Raw genomic sequence first — 16,338 nt, forward strand, 5'->3', positions numbered from 1 at the left:
ATATGAGAAATGTGGCATCTTAAATTATTGGGGCAAAGCTGGACTTTTTAAATGTTGCTAGGACAACTAAATAGACATTTGGGAAAAAAGATAAAATTAGATACATACTTTACACCATGCCCAAAACAAACACCAAATATCAGAAATTTAAATGTAAAAAATATTTAAACTATACAAGTTCTAGAAGCAAACATGGGTGAATTCCTTTATAACCTTGGTGTAAGAAAAGGCTTTTTCACTATGACTCAAAGTCTGGATGTAATTTTTAAAAAACTGATGCATTTGACTACATTCTTTTTTTGGTGTGGCAAAAACATTATAAGCAAAGACTAGAAAATTGCAACATATAACACAGAGAGTTAATATCCCTGATATATAAATAGTTCTTAAAAACTGAGGGGAAAGAGGTAAAAATCCTGATAGAAAAATGGGCAAAAGACATACACATGTAGTTCCAAAATTATATAAAAATGTCTCCTAAATATATGAAATGATGTCAACTTCATTTTTTATAAGAGAAAGGGAATTAAAACTATATTGAGATACAACTCCGTGTGTATAACTTTGACAAAAATTAAAGTTAGACTACATAAACTATTGGTGAGGCTGTGGAGAAACAGATAATTTGAAACATTGCTGGAGGGAATGAAAACTGATTCAACCTTTAAGGAAGGAAACTTAGAAACAGCTACCAAAACTACATATTTGTCCACCTTTTGATCCAACAATCCCTCTTCTAGGAATGTACCCTGAAGACACACCTCCAACAATATGAAAAAATATATATGTACACAATACTTTATTGCAGCAATGTTTGCAGTTCAAAAATATTGGAAACAATCTATCTGTCCACACGTAACAGTGACTGAATAAATTAAGATACATCTACATAGTGAAATACTATGCAACTGTAAAAAAGATTGAGGAAGACCTTTATGAACTAATATAAAGTGATTTCCAGGTATCAATAGTGTATTATCTTTTCTATAAGTAGAAGGGGAAATAAAATATACATGAACCTTTTAATTTTGCAAAACAATTATAAGAAACTAATGACAGTAATTTCCCATAAGGGATGGTGGAAATGGGGTCAAATAAATGGTGTGTATATTTTTGTATGCACTTTTTTGTACAGGTTAGGCTTTTGGAACTATGTTATAATATTTTATATATACAAAAACATCAATAATGATGGGGCAAGTGAACCTAAAATTAGAAACAAGGAGAAACAAATAAACCTAACTGTATTTCCAATAAATATATAACCATTCCTTAGGGAAATAAAAAAGAATTCAATCAAAAAGAACTATTTTGAACAAAATATTTTATACAGCCTCAGATTAAAGACAGAAAGAACTATAAGCATATGTTGAACCTTAGTTAATGGATTTGTTTTACAAAGTGGTATAGGTTAATAATTCTGAAAATGCTCTCTGGGTAGCCTAGGGTTGAACAAATAAGTACATGTATTGAGAATAATAAAAGGCAAGTTTCTCATTGTCAGAGAAACAAGTTAAAATATGAGGGGGAGGATAAAGACTAGAATGAGTCTTCTGATGTTGAACTGGAATTGGGGTATCATTATGAATTTTTGGTTTTTAATACAGAGATAGATAGATAGATGAAAATATACAGGTATATGCATATCTTGTGTTTATGTCCACTCACAGAGCCTAAAAGCAATGATATCCATTAGCAATGACACCCGCTAGTTCCCAGATGTTGGTTTCTAAGTACCATTCCCCATAACAGGGTTGGGGCAGAGAAAGCACAAGATATTGTGCCAGAAAGAAAGTAAGTTTTCATGAACTGATGGAGACATGTCGGAAGGACATAGGCACACTTCCCTGAAGGCACACTCCTTATGCTTGCAGGGCTTAGGCAGAGGGAAACATGGAAGCCACATACTATTTATTTAAATGTTTGAATTGATAGATCAAGCTAAACCTGCTAAATAAAGTATATTCCATCCTTCTACTTTGAAAAATTTATACATATAAAAGCAATAATCAAAAGATATCTGTATGGTTTTTGCATAATTAAAAGTCGGCAAAATTTTTCTTAAAGAGAATAAAAAATGAAGGACATTGGAACCAATTTGCATGGGGCTCCCACTAGCTAAGACTGGGATAATTTGAGCATTAAAAATAATGATGGCAATCGCTTATAACCTACTGAATAAAATAAGAATCTATGAGTCTTTACTACTAGAAATAAATTAATTAGTTAAGAATGAGACAAAGCAGAGCTCATCCTCACAAAAGATGTCAACTAATGCAGGTAGAAAGAATGATGGAATTAGATAATCATCATTTAGTGAACATCTTACCAATAATTGAGGTAGACAAGAATCATCAAATGCTGAAACTAAGGGATGAAATTTTGATGGCTAACAGGATGTTTACGTAGCCTAGAATTATATCCTTATATATATACATTAAAGAGAAACAGTAACTTTATGATGGAGAAAACCTAGATGAACAACACTTTAAGTGACTCAAGTTAACATCCCAGTAATGGAATACATGGATATTACGCGTCTCCTGATATGATGCACTGAAAACTCAACGTCATTTCTGTGGTATTCCTGCCAAAGAAGCATCAGATTCATCATGAATCTAATGGTGAGCAAACCTCAGGCAAACCCAATGTTAGGGACCTTCTACAAAATAACTGGCCTGTAATTTTCAAGAGTCTAGCTCAGGAAAACCAATGAAAGACTGAGATACAAGGACTCTAAAGATATGACAACTAAATGCAACCTGTGATTGTGAATCAGATTAAAAAGAATTTTTATGTAAAGGACATAATGGAGACAATTGGGAAAATTGGGGCTAACAGTATCACATCAACATTAATTTCCTGGTAATTGTATTGTATTGTATTGTATTGGAAATGTACATTGAAGCATTTAGGTATAGAGATATGATAGATCAATTGATAGATGGACCAACAGACAAATAGACAGATGGGGCAGAGGAGAAGGGGAGACAGAGAGAGAATGGAATGGTAAAGCAACACTGTGAGTAATTAGGGAATTGGGGTGGAGAGTTTGTGAAAGCTCTTCATACTATTCTTGACGCTTTTCTGTAAGATTGAAATGACACTGAAATAAGTTTAAAATATTTGGAGGAGCGGAGAGAGTTAGTTGGGATAGAGAGGGAAAAAACGATTGGCCATGGGTTGATCATTGTTGAAGCTGAGTGAGGGGCATATAAAATGAGTCTATTATCCTGTTTATTTTTGTATATGTTTGAAATTTTCCATATTAACATGATTTTAAAGGGAGAGAATAAATATTTTTCCATATTCTGAATTCATCATGTTATTTTGGCCTCAGCTCTCACCACCTTGGTCTAAACTGCCTTGCCTGGATGGCTTGCCTGGATGCCATCCCTTGCCTGGATGGCTGCTGTAGCTTCTTGTCCATTTTATCCGCAGCCTTTCTTGACTCTGATAATTAATGCTTCCCCTTGTGACCCAGATCACCTTGTAATTACCTAAGTCAAATCCCACTACTCCCTGTTTAAAACTCTCCTATGGTTTCCTAGTGGATTAAGGGTAAAATCCCCTTATCTTCATCACCCTGCATTAACCAACACTGGTATCGCTTCTGACTAGCTTCTTACCACCTTCCCCCTTCCTGTTGATCCGGTTTATAATTCCTGAATCTGCTGAATTTATTTCATCCTCAGGACCTTTGCATTTGCTGTTCCCTCTCCCTGGAATGCCTTGAGACCTTCACATCTTCAACATTCGAGTTCTATTACCTGTCACCTCCTCAAAGTTGCCTTCCCTGATGGTTCCACTCAGTTGCCACACTCTCTAGTTGCCCTCTATCATATCATTCTTTTCTCACCCATCACAAGATAAAATTATTTATTTGTATGTTTACTAATTGTCACTTTCCATGCTCCCCACCAGATGTAAAGACCATGAAAGCAAGAGACTTGCCCATCTTTTTCATTGATGGTACAATGCCTAGCACATATTATATACGCCATAAAAAATGAAGTTAGACATTCAAATTCTAGTTTCATTTCTCATTGGTTGAGTGGACCTTGGATAAATTCCTTAGGTAAATTCCTTAATCTTTCTGAGTCACAGGGTCCTCATTTATAGAATGTAGCAACGTCCTCTGCACATCTCATTGGGTTGCACAAAATTTCGAATGCACAAATACCTGAAAGATGCAAAAAGTATACATGCATGGCTTTATTATTGTAATAAACAGATGTTGGGATTATTGACAAGATCATTTTCCATCTTCAACAGAATAAATCCCAAGTTTTTTAGCATGGCATGTGAGGCCGGCCATTATCTGCTCTCTGTCTCTCTCAGGCCTTCCCTCTATAAACCCAGAACCAATCACACCAAATCTCCCCAAACATATCACAGAATTCCCAACCTTTGGGCTTCTGCCCAGGTGCTCCCTTTGCAGGACACACCCTGTCCGCTGCCCTACTGTCTGTGTGGGAAATGCCTACTTACCTTTCAATATTCAGCTCAAATGTTACTTTTTATATGAGATGCTTCCTGATCCTTTCCACCTCCAGGCTTCCAGCTGTAGACTGGGTATTCTGCCAATGTGACTATTGATATAGTTTATTGTACACATTTGCTTTCGTGACTGTCTTTTCCATTGCATTGTGGGTTCCCTGAGGGCAGGAACTGTATCTCATTTACTTGTGTATCCCCTCACTGACTCAGAGCAAGCCCTTAATAAATGATTGTTGGATTTTTATCACCATCATCACCATCATCAATCAGTCAATCAATCAATCAATCCATATCTCCTTACAGAGGAGAGCATGGTCATAATTTTGCAGAGTAAACAAATACGGACAAGGTACAGGAGACTAGATTCAAGACATGGCTTTGACCATGGGCAAATCACTTTTCTACTCCGGACTTCAGTTTCTTATTCTGCACAAAGAAAGGAACTGCACAATCTATAAGCTCCCGTCCAAAACTACATTTCATGCTTCCCATTCCTCCGCACCAGGACTTTGATGGAGCAGTTGTACAAACTGTCCCCTAATTGGGATGTCAGAACTGTGGTTCCTCTGAGCCTCATGGAGAGAGGCTTAGACCTGCCCCCAGGGACTGGTGACTCTCAGGTCTAAACCAACCTAAGCCAGAGCTGTCCTCCCTGCCTCCCTGCACAGCTCTTATCTGAGGTGAGTGATCCTTTTAGCTATAATTACTAACTGATGTTTGTAAAGTCTTTGAAATTCTCAGGTGACAGATGTAATCAAAGGCCAATTTATTATGATAATTGTTATTAGTACAGCTCCTCATTATTTGTTGATGTTAACGACAGGGCCAGCAGGTGTTTCAAGATTGAGCAGGGGGTTGAAGCTGGCCACGTTTGGTGGGCGTAAGAGAAAAATGTGGATGTGGGGGGATTGGGGGGTCTTTTAGGGCTTCTGCTGGTCTCAGTCTAGCCAGATTCCACTTTGTGGGGTTATGACTCAGCACGAAGCATGACATTAATTGCACAGGACCAACTAACAGCATTTTTACATGTACAGGTTCAAACCCAGGTCAGTCTCTTGCTTCTGGAATGTGCTTCAGTAGCCTCTCTGAGTTTTGGCTTACTCATCTGTTAAATGAAGATACATATAGTATGCTCGCTGTGGGTGGAGAATGGGTTTGAGGCAAGTAAGAGTGGATGTGAGAAGACCAGCTTGGTGCAGGGGGTGGCTGTTGAGGTTTCTTAGGCAAGAGATGATGGTATTCAGAATGAGGATAGTGGCGCTGGAGATAAGAAAAGCACATGGATTGGAGAGAATTTCAGAGTGTAGAATCAGTAGGACTCGGTGGCAACTGGATATAGAAGGTGAGGTATCTTGGGCAACCCAGACTTCTGAGATAGGAAACACTTAGGGATGCTTTAGGAGGGAAGGAATTATTTTTAAAAAGAATTGCCTACTATTTCCACCATTCTCTTGTAGGTTTGTTTTATTTGAATCTCCTCTCAACTCTATATCCTGGTAAATTGAGTTTATGAGTTTGCAAAGTTGGAGTCCATGATGTAAAAGATGGAAGTTGACCAAAATTCAGCCTCCAGGAAGGGCCTGCAGAAGAACTGCCTCACTTCTGAACTTGTCTGTCTATAAGCACAACATTCCTGACCTTCCTTTGGAGTCTCACTCCCTCTCTCTCCTCGAGGCATCCCGCATGTCAGCTGATATCTTTGCACACCCTGGATTTCACTGATTTTGCTTCTCCTTCCTGAATTTCCTCTTCCTGTACCCCATCCACAGTCTATTCAAATTTGATCGATGGGTTAAAAATGTTTGTGCACCCATAGATTTCGCTTTTTCTTTCCTCAGTGAACTCCCACATTCTGCTTCATACTTATCACCTATGATATTCTAATAATGACAGCTGACACTGAGTGTTTACTGACCGCCAACCACCGTGATAAGCATTTTTAAATGCATCTTCTCATTAAACAATTAACAAACGTTTTATAAAGTTGATACTATGGGTATTGAAATTTTCCAAATGAGAATGGGACTCAGAGAGTCTAAATCCCTTGCCTAAGATCACAGATAGTTAGCGCCAATCTATGCAACAGGAAAGACCCCATACGAAACACAGTCATAAAAAATGCTGAGGGGAAAGAAACTTTGAGATCCATTCATCTTATTTAATGGCATTAATTTATAGCATTAATGTTATTGTACAGCACAAGAAACAGAATCCTTGCATATAAATGGCTCCATTAAATTCCAGTTTACTACTGTATGACCACATTGGTGGAAAAGGAAATAATGGAGTGTTTGAGCAAAAATGATATCATGATATTGATTGGTATCTCCTCAAGGCCCCTTATGTAAGGATATATATATGATACATACCTCTTCTAGTGTCTTTGATGAAAAATAGGTATACTTCTTTCTCTCAAGTAAGAGAACCTGCCACGTGCCCCTTTTTGCCTTGGCTTCCAGGAAGCCCAAGAGGTGTAGGTAATGTTCTATTTCATTAACCACCAATACTATTGGGTTGGCCAAAAAGTTCGTTTGGGTTTTTCCGTAACACCTTGCGGAAAAGCCCGAATGAAATTTTTGGCCAAGCCAATATAACTCTGGCACAGTGACAACCTTTCTACCACTAAGATTCTTGGGCTAAATAAACTTTTTATTTTAACTGAATATGTATACATGCATATTCATATGTACATGTACATACACACGCTAAGATGTTTATGTGTATGGATGTATATATGCATATACACACCTACGCTGAATTTGTACTCAAACACATATTCATGTTAGCAACACCTTCCTTTGAAAGGTGCTTAGGAATGTGCAGAGTTATCACACCTATTGTTTACGCCTCACAAAGACCCCAGTGAGTCTGGGAGGGCATATCTCATCCCCATGTGACAGATGGGGAAACTGAAGTTTAGGGTCAATATTCAGTTCATGTGGCTATAAAATGACTTAAGCTCATGCATCCAGTTTCCAAATTCAGAGGTTTTCCCACTTTTTCACCATTTGGGAGCCAATTGGGCTGAGCTTCATGGAGACCCTCAGTTTGGAAGGGGCCTGATGAAGGCAGAAGCCCTGCTATATGGAAACTGAACTTTTTAGGGATGAGGGTCTGCAGCATTGACGCCTCAAGGCCCAGGCTGGCAAGATTATCAGCTGTCAACATCTGGGCAACCTTCATTTCCTTCTCCAAATGAGTTTAAAGTATATTTTCATTGAAAGGAAAATGCTCTCGGTCCCTCAGCTCTCATACCATTGATGATAAAATCTTTAGGAACTGTAAGTGTGTGAAAAAGCAACCTGGGGGAGCTCACCTTGGTATTTGTACAACGCGACACTCAGAGAATTTCTCTCTACCTGGAAAGAGAATTTTGAGACCTAACAGGGATTCAGCAGAAATTCAGAGCTTTCAAGAGCAAGTGATAAGGCTCGAAGGGTAGAATGCAGCCCTGGAGGTAGACATACCCAAGGGGCTGGGTGATCCCCAGGAGACAAAATCCACTGAGGACTGGGAAGGAGGCCTGGGCAGGTAGATGGGGCACGGCACCCAGGCTCTGGGGACAGACAAGAACTGGGAGGGGACGCTTAGCGGGCCAGAGTTTTCCAAAGTGGTTACAGAAAGGTGTGATGATGACCCTGGGTTCTAAATGTCCATTTCTCAGTTTTCCTTTCCATTTTCGCAGAGCTAATAAAACCCAGAAATATGTTCCTAACATAGGACTATGGCAACAAGTCAGAAAAAGGATGTATGGAGGCCTTTGATTCACAGATTTCTGCTACCTTGGCTCAGCTATTGATGGGTAGGAGAGATCTAAGGTTTTCCAATGCCTCTCAACCACACTGCATGGTAGACTTTGAAGAACTACAGTCTTTTAAAGTGGAACAGTGTCACAGGGAATGTTAGACATTTCTTGACCACATCTCCAGGGAGGTAAAGACAAAGCTGCTACTAAAATCCTTCCATCAGTATGAAGTAACTGAGATGCTATGAGATTTCATGGTGCTTCTGGCAGTCCACGCATGCACTGATTTAAAAGGAGTCACTTTGTGAGACCAATCATAAGGTAGTATACATGAAAACACCTTGCTTAGTGTGTGGGATGCAGCAGGTGCTCAATAAAAGAAAGTTCTCAGGATCTGTGATAGAAACTGCACCGGTGCTTCAAGAGTGAGTCTGGGTATTATGAAAGTTTGAAGGAAAAGCTTAGGGTATAATGGGGAAGTGTGGTGGCCCTTAGGGATGTTCTCAAATATCCCAGTTCTCCCTCTGGGCACACAGTTGGAAGGCACTGCCTCATTCCTTTTTTTTTTTTTTTTTTTTTCTTTTTGCGGTACGCGGGCCTCTCACTGCTGTGGCCCCTCCCGCTGCAGAGCACAGGCTCCGGACGCGCAGGCTCAGCGGCCATGGCTCACGGGCCCAGCCGCTCCGCGGCACGTGGGATCCTCCCAGACCGGGGCACGAACCCGTGTCCCCTGCATCGGCAGGCGGACTCTCAACCACTGCGCCACCAGGGAAGCCCCCTCATTCCTTTTTGAAGTTAGGCATGGCTGCATGACTAGTCTTGGCCAATGGAAAGTGCTGTGTATCATTCTGTGTGGAAACTTTTTAGAACCATTGCCTTGTTTGCCACATTTCTTTCCCTGCCTTGGTGATTATGGAAGCACATGTCAAGATGGACTTTCCAACTTAAGTCCCTGAGTAACTAGGATAAGCAGAGCCCTTCTGCTGGCCCATTTTGCACATGTAGAAAGAGTGGAAAATATTTTTTCTGGAATACACTGAGATTTCATGGTTGCTTGTTACTACAGCATAAATTAGTTTATCCTAACCAATACAGGAGTTTTCTTATAAACTCCCTCTGGAATATCTCAGATCCAAGCCATGTGACCTCCTGTGTGGTCTTAACTCTAACTCATTGGAGCTTGGGATTCCCGCATCTTCTCATTCCATGGTCCACCTGAGCTTTTTTCATGTGAACAGTCACTAAAGTAAAAACAGAATCAGGAAATGGGGTTGGGAGGGGCAAGATCATTCTCCAAAGCCAAAATCAATTATATCAAAAGATTCAACAGGAACAGATGTCAGGCTTGGAACCACATATGAAAAGTTAAACTAAGAAAAATAAAGCTTGGGGTGGGGTTACAAAGCAACTTAGTCATGGGTGAATTAAGGCAGTCAGCAGGTGCCACACAGACACGGCCCCTGAGGTCCTCCTAGGAAGTGACGTGCTTCTACGTGGAGTCTACAGGACAAACTGGAACGTACCAGGAAAGGGCGCTTCAACCCTCCCCTCCTTCAAGAGAGGAGCTTCAGGGAAGCAGCAAAAAGGAAAAGAGAACTAGAACTACAACAACTGTGACGGATGCCTTATACGCATTGTCTCATTTGCTCTCCCCAAGTCTGGGGGAGGTACATCATTAATCTCATTATGTATCCTGAGATGGGAAGAAATCAGCTCAAGTTCACATACATGGGAACAGCCATAATTCAAAGCCAAGTCTGTCTGATGCCTGACTTTCAGCTCTGTCTACCCAACCATGCCTCAGTAAACCCATCCATGTGCAAATATTATTTTCACAGGGCTTGGACACAACTAAATATGGTTTCTTCCAATTCATTCAGAGACACAGAATTTTCCCTAACCCAGCTCTACCTAGATCGTCCCACCTATTATAATGTGATTAACGCAGCAAACACGAGGACTCATTCAAAAGAGCATCTGCCTTCCAACTGTTCTTAAGAGGCACGTGAATTCAGGAGCTGGAAGAGGAAATGAAACATAGAGAGTGGTCACCCTTCTGCTTCCCACTTCTCTTATTTAGCTCACCATTTGGAGGAGGCATCATGCAGGTTAAATGTGCCCCCACGTGATGAAAAGGATATAGGAAGGAGTCTTCCCTCTGCATAAATAGAACAGGCACAATAGCGCTGCCCAACAAAGGGTGGCTTCTGATGGATATTTGCATGAACTCGCCACACTTGTTTTGCATACAACCGTTAATTATGGTCCTTTCATCTTCACGATCATGGCTAATGGTGGTGGGGATGCCGAGAACAGTAGATTCAGCAGACCTCATTCTGGGAAGAGTGGGAAAGAAACAATGCAAAACTGCACCCACCCGCTGTTTACAGCTGAGACAGCTACTCTGGGTACCATGTGGAAGATCTGGAGGAAATCAAGGCTTCCCAGGAGCCTGGAGCTTGTGAAATGAGACAGCTGTGGAAAGTATTACTGCTATGATGGAAGGAAAGTCCTTTATGGCAGATCTTTCTATGAGGAAAATAGCTCAGAGCCAGATCTCTCACACTACACTGAATGGAAATTCAGACTTTACTCACACTTATTTTGTGCCTTTCAGTATTCAAGATCGTTTCTCATTTAATCCTCCTCAAAATGACTGTGCGAAGTATGTATTACTATTTCAATTTTATAAGTGAGGGAACTGAGACTCAGAGAAAACAAGAAACAGTCTGTACTCTCATTCATTTATTCATCAAATGATGACTGAGTTTCTACTGTGTGTTAAATATTGTACTCAGTAGGGAGAATACAGCAGCAAACGAGAGATCCTGCCTCCTGGAGCTCTCAGTCTAATGAGAGAGGCATGCACTGCAAAAAACAAGTGCAATTAAAAATATGCACAATGGATGAGGGGCAGAGCCTCAGGCGCTACCGGATCGTGATGAGTTGCAGCAGGGATAAGGGAAGATAGGAGCATCAGCTGCTTCTTCTAGATGCTAGGGGATGCAGCTGGACCTGGATCCAAAGCAGGCTCTCCATGTCAACCAGGCCCGACGGACGAGGCCCAGCTGGAGGACCGAGTGCAGCATGGAAGGCCAGCCATCCTGTGCCTTTGGATTGGAGAATTTAACCAATTTACATGTAAGGGTCTTGGTGCTCTGACCAGGTGTCAGGCCTGAGCCTCTGAGGTAGGAGACCTGAGCTCAGGACACTGGACCACCAGAGACCTCCCAGCCCCACATAATATCAATCAGCGAGAGCTCTCCCAGAGATCTCCATCTCAACGTTAAGACCAAACTCCACTAAACAACGAGCAAGCTACAGTGCTGGACACCCCATGCCAAACAACCAGCAAGACAGGAACACAACCCCACCCATTAGCAGAGAGGCTGCCTAAAATCATAATAAGTTCACAGATACCCCAAAACACACCACCGGATGTGGCATGCCCACCAGAAAGACAAGATCCAGCTTCCTCCACCAGAACAAAGGCACCAGTCCCCTCCACCAGGAATCCTACAACAACCTTACCCACTGGGGGCAGAAACCAAAAACAATGGGAACTACAAACCTACAGCCTGCGAAAAGGACACCACAAACACAGTAAGTTAAGCAAAATGAGAAGACAGAAATACGCAGCAGATAAAGGAGCAAGGTAAAAACCCACCAGACAAAACAAATGAAGAGGAAATAGGCAGTCTACCTGAAAAAGAATTCAGAGTAATGATAGTAAAGAGGACCCAAAGTCTTGGAAATAGAATGGAGAAAATACAAGAAACATTTAACAAGGACCTAGAAGAACTAAAGAGCAAACGAACAATGATGAACAACACAATAAATGAAATTAAAAATTCTCTAGAAGGAATCAATAGCAGAATAAATGAGTCAGAAGAACGGATAAGTGACCTGGAAAATAAAATAGTGGAAATAACTATCGCAGAGCAGAATAAAGAATGAAAAGAATTGAGGACAGTTTTAGAGACCTCTAGGACAACATTAAATGCACCAACATTCGAATTATAGGGGCCCCAGAAGAAGAAGAGAAAAAGAAAGGGACTGAGAAAATACTGGAAGAGATTATAGTTGAAAACTTCCCTAATAGGGGAAAGGAAAGAGTCAATCAAGTCCAGGAGGCCCAGAGAGTCCCATACAGGATAAATCCAAGGAGAAACACACCAAGACACATTATTACTCAAACTATCAAAAATTAAATACAAAGAAAAAATATTAAAAGCAGCAAGGGAAAAGCAACAAATAACATACAGGGGAATCCCCATAAGGTCAACAGCTGATCTTTCAGCAGAAACTCTGCAAGCCAGAAGGGAGTGGCAGGACATATTTAAAGTGATGAAAGGGAAAAACCTAAAACCAAGATTACTCTACCCAGCAAGGATCTCATTCAGATTCGATGGAGAAATTAAAACCTTTACAGACAAGCAAAAGCTAAGAGAATTCAGCACCACCAAACCAGCTTTACAACAAATGTTAAAGGAACTTCTCTAGGCAGGTAACACAAGAGAATGAAAAGACCCACGAAAACAAACCCAAAACAATTAAGAAAATGGTCACAGGAACATACATATTGATAATTACCTTAAATATAAATGGATTAAATGCTCCAACCAAAAGACACAGACTGGCTGAATGGATGCAAAAACAAGACCCGTATATATGCTGTCTAAAAGAGACCCATTTCAGACCTAGGGACATATACAGACTGAAAGTGAGGGGATGGAAAAAGATATTCCATACAAATGGAAAACAAAAGAAAGCTAGAGTAGCAATTCTCATATCAGACAAAATAGACTTTAAAATAAAGTCTATTACAAGAGACAAAGAAGGACACTACATAATGATCAAGGGATCAATCCAAGAAAAAGAAATAGTAATTGTAAATATTTATAAACCCAACATACGAGCACCTCAATACATAAGGCAAATGCTAACAGCCATAAAAGGAGAAACTGACAGTAACACAATCATAGTAGGGGACTTTAATACCCCACTTTCACCAATGGACAGATCATCCAAGATGAAAATAAATAAGGAAACACAGGCTTTAAATGACACATTAAACAAGATGGACTTAATTGATACTTATAGGACATTCCACCCAAAAACAACAGAATACACTTACTTCTCAAGGACTCATGGAACATTCTCCAGGACAGATCATATCTTGGGTCACAAATCAAGCCTTGGTAAATTTAAGAAAACTGAAATTGTATCAAGTATCTTTTCTGACCACAACACTATAAGACTATATATCAATTACAGGAAAAAAATCTGTAAAAAATACAAACACATGGCGGCTAAACAATACACTACTAAATAACCAAGAGATCACTGAAGAAATCAAAAAATACCTAGAAACAAATGACAATGAGAAAATAAAACGCAAAACCTATGGGATGCAGCAAAAGCAGTTCTAAGAGGGAAGCTTATAGCAATACAATCCTACCTCAAGAAAGAAGAAACATCTCAAATAAAGAATATAACATTATACCTAAAGCAATTAGAGAAGAAGAACAAAAAACCCCCTATGTTAGCAGAAGGAAAGAAAGCATAAAGATCAGATCAGAAATAAATGAAAAAGAAATGAAGGAAACAATAGCAAAGATCAATAAAACTAAAAGCTGGTTCTTTGAGAAGATAAACAAAATTGAAAAACCATCACCCAGACTCATCAAGAAAAAAAGGGAGAAGACTCAAATCAATAGAATTAGAAACAAAGGAGAAGTAACAACTGACACTGCAGAAATACAAAGGATTATGAGAGATTACTACAGGCAACTGTATGGCAATAAAATGGACAACCTGGAAGAAATGGACAAATGCTTAGAAAAGCACAACCTTCCAAGACTGAACCAGGAAGAAATAGAAAATATAAACAGAGCAATCACAAGCACTGAAATTGAAACTGTGATTAAAAATCTTCCAACAACAAAAGCCCAGGACCGGATGGCTTCACAGGTGAATTCTATCAAATATTTAGAGAAGAGCTAACACCTTTTCTTCTCAAACTCTTCCAAAATATAGCAGAGGGAGGGGCACTCACAAACTCATTTGAAGAGGCCACCATCCCCCTGTTACCAAAACGAGACAAAGATGTCACAAAATAAAGAAAACTACAGGCCAATATCACTGATGAACATAGATGCAAAAATCCTCAACAAAATACTAACAAACAGAATCCAACAGCACATTAAAAGGATCATACACCATGATCAAGTGGGGTTTATCCCAGGAATGCATGGATTCTTCAATCAATGTGATAAACCATATTAACAAACTAAAGGAGAAAAAACATATGATCATCTCAAAAGATGCAGAAAAAGCTTTTGACAAAATTCAACACCCATTTATGATAAAAACCCTCCAGAAAGTAGGCATAGAGGGAACTTACCTCAACATAATAAAGGCAATATATGACAAACCCACAACCAACATCGCTCTCAATGGTGAAAAACTGAAACCATTTCCACTAAGATCAGGAACAAGACAAGGTTGCCCTCTCACCACTATTATTCAAGATAATTTTGGAAGTTTTAGCCACAGCAATCAGAGAAGAAAAATAACTAAAAGAAATCCAAATCAGATAAGAAGTAAAACTGTCACTGTTTGCAGATGACATGATATTATACATAGAGAATCCTAAAGATGCTACCAGAAAACTACTAGAGCTAATCAATGAATTTGGTAAAATAGCAGGATACAAAATTAATGCACAGAAATCTCTTGCATTCCTATACACTAATGATAAAAAATCTGAAAGAGAAATTAAGGAAACACTCCCATTTACCACTGCAACAAAAAGAATAAAATACCTAGGAATAAACCTACCTAAGGAGACAAAAGACCTGTATGCAAAAAACTATCAGATACTGATGAAAGAAATTAAAGGTGATACAAACTGATGGAGAGATATACCATGCTCTTGGATTGGAAGAATCAATACTGTGAAAATGACTATACTACCCAAAGCAATCTACAGATTCAGCACAATCCCTATCAAACTACCAATGGCATTTTTCACAGAACTAGAACAAAAAATTTCACAATTTGTATGGAAACACAAAAGACCCTGAATAGTCAATGCAATCTTGAGAACAAAAAACGGAGCTGGAGGAATCAGGCTCCCTGACTTCAGACTATACTACAAAGCTACAGTAATCAAGACAGTATGGTACTGGCACAAAAACAGAAAGACGGATCAATGGAACAGGATAGAAAGCTCAGAGATAAACCCACGCACATATGGTCACCTTATCTTTGATAAAGGAGGCAGGAATGTACAGTGGAGAAAGGACAGCCTCTTCAATAAGTGGTGCTGGGAAAACTGGACGGGTACATGTAAAAGTATGAGATTAGATCACTCCTTAACACCATACACAAAAATAAGCTCAAAATGGATTAAAGACCTAAATGTAAGGCCAGAAACTATCTAAATCTTAGAAGAAAACATAGGCAGAACACTCTAAGACATAAATCACAGCAAGATCCTTTTTGATCCACCTCCTAGAGAAATGGAAATAAAAACAAAAATAAACAAATGGGACCTAATGAAACTTCAAAGCTTTTGCACAGCAAAGGAAACCATAAACAAGACGAAAAGACAACCCACAGAATGGGAGAAAATATTTGCAAATGAAGCAACTGACAAAGGATTAATCTCCAAAATTTACAAGCAGCTCATGAAGATCAATATGAAAAGAACAAACAACCCAGTCCAAAAATGTGCAGAAGACCTAAATAGACATTTCTCCAAAGGACATATACACATTGCCAACAAAGGCATGAAAGGATGCTCAACATCACTAACCATTAGAGAAATGCAAATCAAAACCACAATGAGGTATCACCTCACACTGGTCAGAATGGCCATAATCAAAATATCTACAAACAATAAATGCTGGAGGCGGTGTGGAGAAAAGGGAATCTCCTGCACTGTTGGTGGGAATGTAAATTGATACAACCACTATGGAGAACAGTATGGAAGTTCCTTTAAAAACTAAAAATAGAACTACCATATGACCCAGCAATCCCACTACTGTGCATATACCCTGAGAAAACCATAATTCAAAAACAGTCAT

At 39.5% G+C, this 16,338-nt stretch overlaps 1 protein-coding gene across 13 annotated transcripts in view; it reads right to left on the reverse strand.

The window, feature by feature from the left end:
- Positions 1-16,338, reverse strand: part of PTPRT (protein tyrosine phosphatase receptor type T) — a 1,092,462-nt gene that overhangs the window by 230,611 nt on the left and 845,513 nt on the right. The window lies entirely within an intron of this gene.

Source organism: Pseudorca crassidens, chromosome 15 (assembly GCF_039906515.1).
Source record: "Pseudorca crassidens isolate mPseCra1 chromosome 15, mPseCra1.hap1, whole genome shotgun sequence".
Lineage (NCBI taxonomy): Eukaryota > Metazoa > Chordata > Mammalia > Artiodactyla > Delphinidae > Pseudorca > Pseudorca crassidens.